Source organism: Nanorana parkeri, unplaced genomic scaffold, assembly GCF_000935625.1.
Source record: "Nanorana parkeri isolate BGI_ZX_2015 unplaced genomic scaffold, ASM93562v1 scaffold265, whole genome shotgun sequence".
In the NCBI taxonomy this organism is placed as follows: Eukaryota; Metazoa; Chordata; class Amphibia; order Anura; family Dicroglossidae; genus Nanorana; species Nanorana parkeri.
In genome coordinates this window covers 583,772-593,757 of record NW_017306533.1, presented here as the reverse complement: position 1 = coordinate 593,757, position 9,986 = coordinate 583,772, and positions in this window count along the sequence as shown.

Genomic DNA, 9,986 nt, shown 5'->3' with positions numbered 1-9,986 from the left:
TGCTTGAAATCCAGCTAGTGACTTTTTTTTAGCCAGCCAGTATACAGTATGTCATAATTCTTTTATCCACAAAATATGCTTTAATTACTGTGCCACAGGTGAAAGTTTAACTGACACTTACAAACCTCAGCACAATCACTTGTAAAAAATATATTTTTCTATTACATATGCTTTTCTGTCTACTGTGAAGAAGAACCTTATTAGCATAGTCAGTGACTACTTAGCCAGCAACCGTTTAACAGTAAAGCATAGAGAGCGCAAGGGGTCAGGAATATGTCATACCCCAATGCACATAATGCAGTGGTCAGGAGTATGAAATATACCTCATGGTGAAGATAGTACAGGGTTCAGGAGTGTGTATTGCACAAAGCAAATAAATTACACATGTGCCGTGCTATTAAAAAAAAATAACATCAACCCACCTACTAACAAATAACAGATACTAAGTCATCAAAGAACATAGTACATAGTGATCAAATAAATCTAGTATACAAACAATATAAACAATATTAACTTGTGTCAAACAAAGGTATGAAAAGTGCTAGTACAATGTGTTATTGTATTGGACAGAGCGGAGGGGGTCAGGATTTGGAGGAAATAAAACACAGATCTCAAGAGTCAGAAGTGCATAACGCACAGAGCGCACAGTCAGTGAATAATGTATAGGGTAGATAAATCAGGAGGGCATAATGCACCAATCACAGGGGTTGGGATTGGGGTCAGGAGTGTGCAACATCCAAGGCGCAGGGAGCAGGGGTGTGTAAGGTTGAGTGTAGTGGTCAGAGGAACGTAATGCACAGGTTAGTAGACAGCTTCATTCATTTTCACTTGCTTACTGTATATTACTGTTGCTGCAAACTTGTAATGGCTGGAAACAATCCAATTCATAAGTATGAGTTTCATATTATTGGATGGTGTCTATTACTGGGGGTTAATGTTTTTTGTCCTTCTGTCAATTGAAGGGATTGTAGCTTAGAGAAGAAAATGTATATTGTATTTTATTAAAGACATCCCTAGAGTAGACCCCCAGCATACATACGATAAACCCATAGTTTGGAATTCCCTACCACCTGTGATGGCATATGGTTTATATTTAAAAATGCTAAATATCAGCACTTCTAGACTAAAGGTCTGTGGGTTAGGGACAAGGAGCTTGTGCTCCATTGCCCATCCCCCGACCCCCTCGCAAACAACCCACATGTGCATTGATAAAGGGTCAAAACATTGATTTCCGCAGAGGAGCAAATCAAGCCGATTTGTTGAAAATCCAAGTTGGCTCAACTCGGTGATTAGGACATCAGCGTAAGATGGGATAGTGACAAACCATAACATGTACTACTGGTATTTGTATTTACAGAAAAAGACGCAGCTAACATATTTTTAAGGGCATGTTATTCTTTCCTACTAGTCAGAAGTTTACTTCTCTTTTTCTTTTCTTTCAGCCTTGGCAGCAGCACAGTTTGTTGCTTCTGGCTGTTAATCTACTTAATTTGATACAGCCATGTTGCCGATTAGTGAATGTGGAAGACACAGATGTCTTTATCTAACAGTATAACTTTTGAATAGTATATGTATGTTGGGAGGGCAGGGTGGGCTAGAATTTCACCTCAGGGCTTGGTCGGCTATAGTGGAGCAGTGTGAACGGATGGGCAGCAGTCACTGTATAATTCAAAAAAGGAGTTTATTTACTCTCATGCAACACTCCTGGGAGAGAGGGTTAGGGCGTAAGACACTCATGGACTAGGCAAACTCAAGAAAATAAACACAACAATTACTTACAGCCTTCACAGATGGAGAAACTTCAAGCCAACCTGGCATTCTGTGAAGTCCGCTCCTCACTGCAAGATACCGAATGGTTTAGCTATTGACTCCTTGAGAGAAATTATCATACTTCAGTCTAGGAACAAGCTTCGGCCCTGCTTCCCAGATACTTCACGCAGCCTGAAATTCCTCCATGGTATTTCATTCCCCTGGCTCAACACACCAGGCCTTGAACCCAGGCCCTTGTTCATGCACATTGTTACCCTTCTCAGACAGCAGGCCTAGGAGAATGAACATACAACCCTCAGGCAGGAGGTTCAGGCGAAGGCTGACTTCCCAAGCTCAATGCCAAATATCTATGCCCTCTCCGAGCCCGCAGCACTGGCAATTAACCTCCTAGTGGTTGACCAGGGAGATATAAATATTCATAATTCTGATTATTACACCCACTATTGCCAGAGACACTCCCCGTCATCAGGCAGAAGCAAAGAATAACAAGAGCTTAGGAGAGACTCAAAAACGGCAAACTACCAATTGGACCCAGGCTGACTATAGCTTGACAACTTCGAAATTTAAATAGACACTCCTGCTTAGGGCACGGTTGCTACAGTAAGAATTACCAACTAGCTTTTCTGGACCTACTTTTTTTTACTTGTGCCCTGTCTGGAAACCTCTGGACACATGCATTATTGAAAGGGTGTGCAGATGCTACAGATAATTTTATTCAACACTATGCACTCCATTTGCTTTTCACATAAAGTGCCTTTTTCATTAATAATGTGCTTCTCCACTTGTCAGTCATAACTTACTGCATGGATTAGCACGGATTACAACGGCAATGCAGAAGAAGTATTCTATGGTCTGTGTTTACTTCTCTCACACAGCTCAGTACAGCTATAATCTGACTTACCTGCCATCCCTTTGGGAGAAGCATAGATTTTTTGAAAGGTAGCTTTTATAGCTCTGTATTCTAATGCGAAGTGTGTGCAAATCTGTTGGGACATAGGGAGTGTTGTTATATACAACAAAACAAAAAATGAACAGAGTAGTTGCTCTGACATGGAATCTTCTGACAGCCATTTACAATCAACGGTGCTTAGTGCTTACATTTAACTCCATCTTATTGTGCCTCCAGCTATACCTGGACAAGTTGAAGAAATGAAAATGTATTATATATATTTTCTTTTTCTAAAAGGTATTGATAATATTCGTTTTTAAAGTCAGAAGTATTTAATCCATTTCTCTTCACACCTGTGATTTGAGAAGTCCAATTCATTGCATGGTTTGAATAAAACCCAGGAAGGCAGACGTCTTTTCATATCCCCTTTCTTGGCATAATTTTCATAATAATAAACATGTTACAAGGCTGCGGACAAAAGGTGTGGAGCCTGCACAAAAGAACAGCTTCATTCATTTTAAATGGAACCCTGGAAGTTCCCCTTCATTACAGCTACTATGTTTATACCTTTTAATGTATCAGAGGAATTCTGATTAGTATTTTTCCACTGACATACTTGATCCACTTTTGTAACTGCATAACAACCAGCGCCACCTAGTGTAAGTTCTGAATTTCACATACTTGCTGCATTTAGAAGGATTCACAGATCTTGAAGAATTAAATGATGTTACTCATTCCTTTTTCTGTCAGTGATACAACCTGCACAAAAAACAGACATGCAAGGCCGCCTACTGTATACAGCAATAAACAAAGAGACGGAGCTCAGCTATGAAAGATACAACCTTACAGTGATATACATCTCATCAGACATTTAGCTTCTGAGCACGCAGACATTTTTCTTATATGCAATGGAATAGATAGATTGCTACAGACGGAAGGTGCATATATGTTTAGCAGCAAGGCAAAAACCTTTAAAGAAGAATCTAATAAAGATTGCTAGAGATGTATGAGACAGTCTTAAAGAACCAGAAAAGCTACAGGTTACAATAATGCAGCTAGTCATAATCACAAATATTTATGCAGTATATTTATGTGAATCGTGCTGTCTGCCAGCTTTTTCAGCTTGAGATATTAGACGTTCTATTCAGGATTATTAAGATGCTAACTGAGACTTATTTTTTCCGCAGTCATTTTAGGCTGTCGTTGCTGTTTTTAATGGTGGAAGCCTTTATCCTCATTCTTCCTTTTTAATCTAGTGTGGTATTGAACTGGAACAACAGATTGGGAGTTCCGCTTTCACTGATTACATACTATGTGAGTGACTCAGCTAGAAAAGAAAAAAGGAAAATGGTGAAAGGCCATAAAGATTGCACTTTAATAAGATTCTTGCAACTTAAAAATGAAAATGAAAGCAGCAAATGCAGTAATGCCCCATTCCTTCCTGGCCTTTAATCTCGGTTAAGCTGCATACACCAGACCATGTTAAAACTCAATTTTCCCCCCATTTCAGCGCCTGTCTGGATCCAGCACTACTTCTCTTTCCTGCAAGTGTATCTAAAGCCAAAATTTATTTTTGTTTTGTTTTGTATAAGCTGTCACCAGAACAGCCACAAGATGTGCACAGCCCTATAGTTAATAGGACATTTGCCAAATCAAGGGAAATAATATTATTTCAATTTTGGGGAAGTGATGCACTTCAATCGCTCATCTTACCTTAATAGCAGTAAAACTTAACTTTTATTATGTTAAATAATAATTAGGAAGATTCTTCTAATTTTTACAATTTTTGCAAGTTCATCTGTGCACCGTTTTGCATCCTTTTGTAAGTAAGCATTTAAATCGAAGCATGATCACTGTCACCCTTGCATATCTTGTGTGATAGGGAAGCATGGAGCTGGCTTTCTGGCCAATAAGGAAGCTAGGGGGTGGATAATTCGCGGCGAATTATTATAAGCTGCCCAGCTTCCTGATTGGCCGGGAAGCCAACTCATGTTCTCGTGTTCTCGTCACCCAGTGATGAGGGAGCAGGGAGCTGGCTACCTGGCCAATCAGAAAGCCGGGGGGGAGGGGGAGATTCATTACCGGGTTCCCAGCCAATCAGGAAGCCAGGCGGCATGTATTGACTTGTCGCCAGGCTTCCTGATACGGTATCGGATTAAGTATTGGGAGTATTTGCGCAAGTACGAGTACTCGCCCAAATGATCAGTATCGGCACCGATACTTGTATCGGTATCGGTGCATCCATACTGTGTGGTGGGCCTACTAACTACTAGAGCAAAATTACTAAATGGAAACCGGATATGTAGGAGAATAGATAGATAGACAGACAGACAGATAGACAGACAGACAGACAAACAGATAGAGATAGATAAACAGTCGATGATGCAGATCACATGTGGGACACAAGGGGAGAATGACTGTACCGAGTAGTCATGTTAATGGAAGAAATGCCCTTCCATTGGCTAAGTTAACATTTTATGGTCTGTGTTGTTGATACCAATTTGACTTGCTAAAACATACCATCACATGCCTATGTCAGGTACATGCTAAAATTAGACCCACAATAAAGTGAATGCACATGTTCAAGGTTTTGTAAATGACCTTTAATGTTTTATAAAATCAGCTAAGCTAAAAGCAATTACTTTGTTGCTACAAACACTTGCTTAATTTGCAAATAGGCCAATTAAATTTGGTTTAATGATATTAGATCGCAAACAAAATCTGCTCAGTGAAAGCTTATGTGAGGATTCCTTAATTAGGTTCCAACATGGATCATAACATTTTGAGATGTACTTACATTTCCTGAAGGCAATATAAATTGCATGCACATTTTTAGGAGCATCCAAGTTTCCTTTTACTCTGTTAATTTGGCTTTCAAGATAGCAGACTAGAAAGATTTTGCACTTTTTCTTATGTATATCATGTAACTCTGTCTACCGAAAACGAATTGCTCAAAAAATATCATCAGTTGCTTGGGTTTCCTTTTCTAACCTGCTCACCTGAAATCTGATTATTTGCTATAGCCAGCCCAGAATGAAAGTGAACCATGTAGTTTTTTTTTTTTGCATCAAGAGAAAATCCGTTCAAAACAAACTTTCCCTCTTGGACACCAGAACTTGTTCCCCCATTGGAAGAGTTTCCCTCTATTAATGTTCCTGTGACAACTCAAACATTTTTTATTTCGAATCACTTTCTGTACTGGAGGCAGGGGTTACCAGGAAAATTAGTAAAGGTAAATCTCCCTGGAGAGGACAAAGACAGAAATAAACCCTAACCCTTCTATATTCTTTCCGAAACTAAAATAAAAGTTTTGACTTCACAAACACTTTTACAATTAGGATTGACTCTACCACAGTCCAAAATTGATGATGTAGGTGACAGACTGCAGACAATCTTGCATTCAAAACAAAGCCAACATTTCTTTAATCTTCCTGTTACCAGGGCTGGATTTCCCACAAGGCCACCGAGGCCCGGCCTCAGGGTGCCAGGGAGTAGCAGGGCAGCAGGGGTGTGGAATTCCTATCGCCTGACGCCAAGCACATGCAGTTCCAGGTGTCGGGTGGGTAGTTTTTTTCTACATTTAGCCCTGCTTCGGGTAAGCAGAGCTAAATCTAGAGCAGGGAAGTAGCCAATCATTTTGTACATGGGATCATTTGTATGCAACCTGCTGGCCTTGGGGCTGCAGAGAGAATAAATCTGGCCCTGCCTGTTACTGCTCTGCAGACGCAGCCATAAAAAGTTATTTGATGACTAGCCCATCTCCCAGGAGCTCACCTACCCACTCGCTTTGAGGCACGTGGAGGCTGCTGTAGCCAGGAGGTGCACCTGAAAAGGAACAAATATTTTCAGCCTCTTCTGCTGCTTAGTGGAAGATATTGTTCCTGCTGACTAGAGGGTCCTGTTACAGTGCCAGGGAGAGATATTTTGGTTTGTTATTAGATATAAATATGTGACAACATGGGACCGATCTCTTTAATAACTTATGGGCAATCTATAACACTATAATGAAACATCTGTCTTTCTTAGCTTGATAATCTCTGGTAATGTAATCTATAGAATCCTCCTTTCGAGCCTTGGAACCACAGCTTGCTTGTTGCTATCTTGAGGGACAAACTTTAATTGCGTTCACTGATATATACAGGAATAAGAAGCCCACAGGCACTTATACAAGTTGACATATCTTCCCCATCACCCTGCTAGATTGGTTCCTAGATTTCCAGTCAGGAAATAAATGTGATGATTCCGACTAAGCAAATTCTGACACAAATGTAATAAGCACAATTTGTTTGATAAAATTATGATGTCCTGGCCTCTGATCCTGTATTCATTCCCTGTTGCTTTATGCTTAATCTAAAAAATGTTAATGCTAGATATTCCTCTAATGTATTCACCAGGTGCACTCGGATTTATTTTACTAGTAAAGCCTGCCCATTGTAGAAATTCCATATCTTAGCTGCAAATTTCTAGATTAATCTGCTGATTTGGTTGCTCTGGTTGGGATCTACCCAGCATTTCCTCCATCAGACTTATTATTGTTGTTCCGCAGACCTGGTAAAAGTTTGCTGCCAAAACTAATTTAGAGCAAAACTTGTAATACTCTTCTTGTTGTAACTTCTTGCACAGCCTCACAGAGAAACACAAGCACACAGTCTGATATGCATGCAGCACATGGCTTGAAAACAGGAAGGAAGCCACAGCTTTAGTCTCTACCTTTTTCAATACAACAGAGTATCTACCATAGATATATAACAGAACTTATAAACACTGCCATCTGGTGACCAAAATTGTATACGGCAGAAGTTGTTGCTATAAACACAGTAATGTGTATTCTAACACTTCTAATTGGTTCAGTCCTATTCTGTTGATTTTTCTTGTTAAATAAATAAAATATACTTATTGAAAAGAAGAGATGTGCCTTTCAAAAGAATATGCTGGATGACCTACATTCTGCAATAGGGTTCCATAAAAAAAATCTACATAAATGTAGTGCATTCTTAACCTTCAGATTTTAACATTCCTTTGTGTCTGGTTTCTTATATAGAGACATTTATCTTCTGCCAAACTGTATCCTTGCCTTTTGTTCAAGGTTGTCTTCACTGCTGTAACACATCAACAAATTCTCCTTTAGCCATATACCTTACTGGTCTCATTAGCTAAAACCATTCTCATTTCAAGTCATCTTTGGAAATGCCACTGCACAGCTAGTAAAATATAAAAGAGTCAAGGACTCCAGAAAGTTTTAGTTATCATATGAAACAGTAAAATAAATCGTCCATCAGTACATCAGCTTAGAAGTTCAGAATATGTTTATTCTGTTAGAACAATCTTGTAGCTACTGATAGTGACACGGTGACAAAAAGCCCCATTGGCTATGGTTATTTTCCATGCTCAAGATCATTCTTCTTCAATGATCACCACTTCACTATCTGTAACTACTGGAAAAATATACTTTGAACTTTAAGTGCTGAGAATTTCATACTTGCCTGATGTTTGAATAAACCTACTCAGATTGTATATCGTCAAACACAACCCCAAGTTTGCTTGGCTTTATAATAATGGAAGGTGCACTAGGTTCTAATGCATGCAACAACCCTAAAACCCCCTAAAAAACCCTAAAACCCAAAGTAATAATATCATCTTCTATATAAAAAAACACAGTTTGAACTCTAGCCATGAACCCAAACCTTGCTAACCATTATAAACTCATTACTAATAATGACACTAAAATTATGTTTCTGATGCAAAACATGGCAAAGTCATTTACAAAGTAAATTGAGGTGTTTTTAAATGTTGTGTATCTTGTTAATGCAGTGCTATAAAAATGAAGTAACAAAAACAATCATGACAAAAAAATGTAATTATACATTGTAAATCATAATGAGAAAAAAAAATGGTGAAGCAGAAATGAAAAAAAATAAAGGAAGCAAAGAAGAAGGATTTAATTAGGGATGATTGGGGTTAACTAAAGGTAGGCAAGAAATGAAATAGAAACATTTTTTTTTTAAAGGTAAACATTTTTTTATCCACTTATGAGTAGCTTTAAAGCAAAGCTCTGGGCAAGTGTGTTCTTAACCCTTGCAGTGGGGCAATCAAGAGTTAAAGGAGAACTATGAGGTGAGTGATTTACACTCATCCTCATAGTTAGAGCCGACGTGTGGCACTGAAACTGTCACAGGTCGGCTCTATTGATCGGGAACTGAGCGAACAACACATACCGTCGCTAGCTCACTTCCCGATCATCTTCCTGCAGAGAGCAATGACTGTAAGTCACGGGTCCCCGCAGGAATTCCCCCTCCCTCTCGGAAGGAAGGGGCAAGCACAGCTGGCTCTGTTTCTATATAGGCAGAGTCTGCTGTCAATCAGCTAGCTGGGTGGATCTCGACAGTATTGTCAGGATCCGTCCTGGCTGCGGTGCTCTCAGTATATATCTCACTATATACTGAGCTTTGGGCCATGGGAGGATATTAGTATATGCCCTAATGTAACCCTTAAGAGAACTATGGGATAAAAAGGTTACCCCATAGTTCTCTTTTAAGTGCTCCTTTTTGTCTATGTGCTAAAATAAAAAAAGTAATACTCACGCATCCTCGGAGCCGGCTTGCTGTTAGACCCGCCTCTAGAGCAGGGGTGCCCATTAGGTAGATCGGGATCTACCAGTAGCTCTCAAAGCTGATGCTGGTAGATCACGAAGGGTGTGAATGGCGGCCCCTTTATTCCATTTTGGTATATTTATTTAGCTGTGCACACATGATTACCTATTAGCCTGAGTCTGTTGAGCCAAGCTCCCCGACACCTTTCTGGTGGTTCAAGTGCTATGTATTACATCAAAGAATATTAGTTTACACAGCCTGTTGCAAAATACAGCAAGGTGAGCCAGGAGAGAGAGCGGGGAGAGACAGCCAGGAGAAAAAACGACGAATGACAACCAGGAGAGAGAGAGAGAGTGAGGAGAGAGCCGGGATGATGAGTGAGGAGAGACAGCCAGGAGGATGAGCAAGGAGAGACAGTCAGGAGGGTGAGCAAGGAGAGACACCCAGGAGGATGAACAAGGAGAGACAGCCAGGAGGATGAGCAAGGAGAGACAGCCAGGAGGATGAGCAAGGAGAGACAGCCTGGAGGATGAGCAAAGAGAGACAGCCAGGAGGATGAGCAAGGAGAGGCAGCCAGGAGAGAGTGAGGGAGTTTTTTTTCCCCGTTGGTAGATCTCATGTAGCTCGTCATTTGAAAAGTAGATCTTAACACAAAAATTGTGGGCACCCCTGTTCTAGAGCCTCTTTTCCCCTCCTCTGCAGCAGTCTAAGATCTATGAGTCATCATGTCCTATACA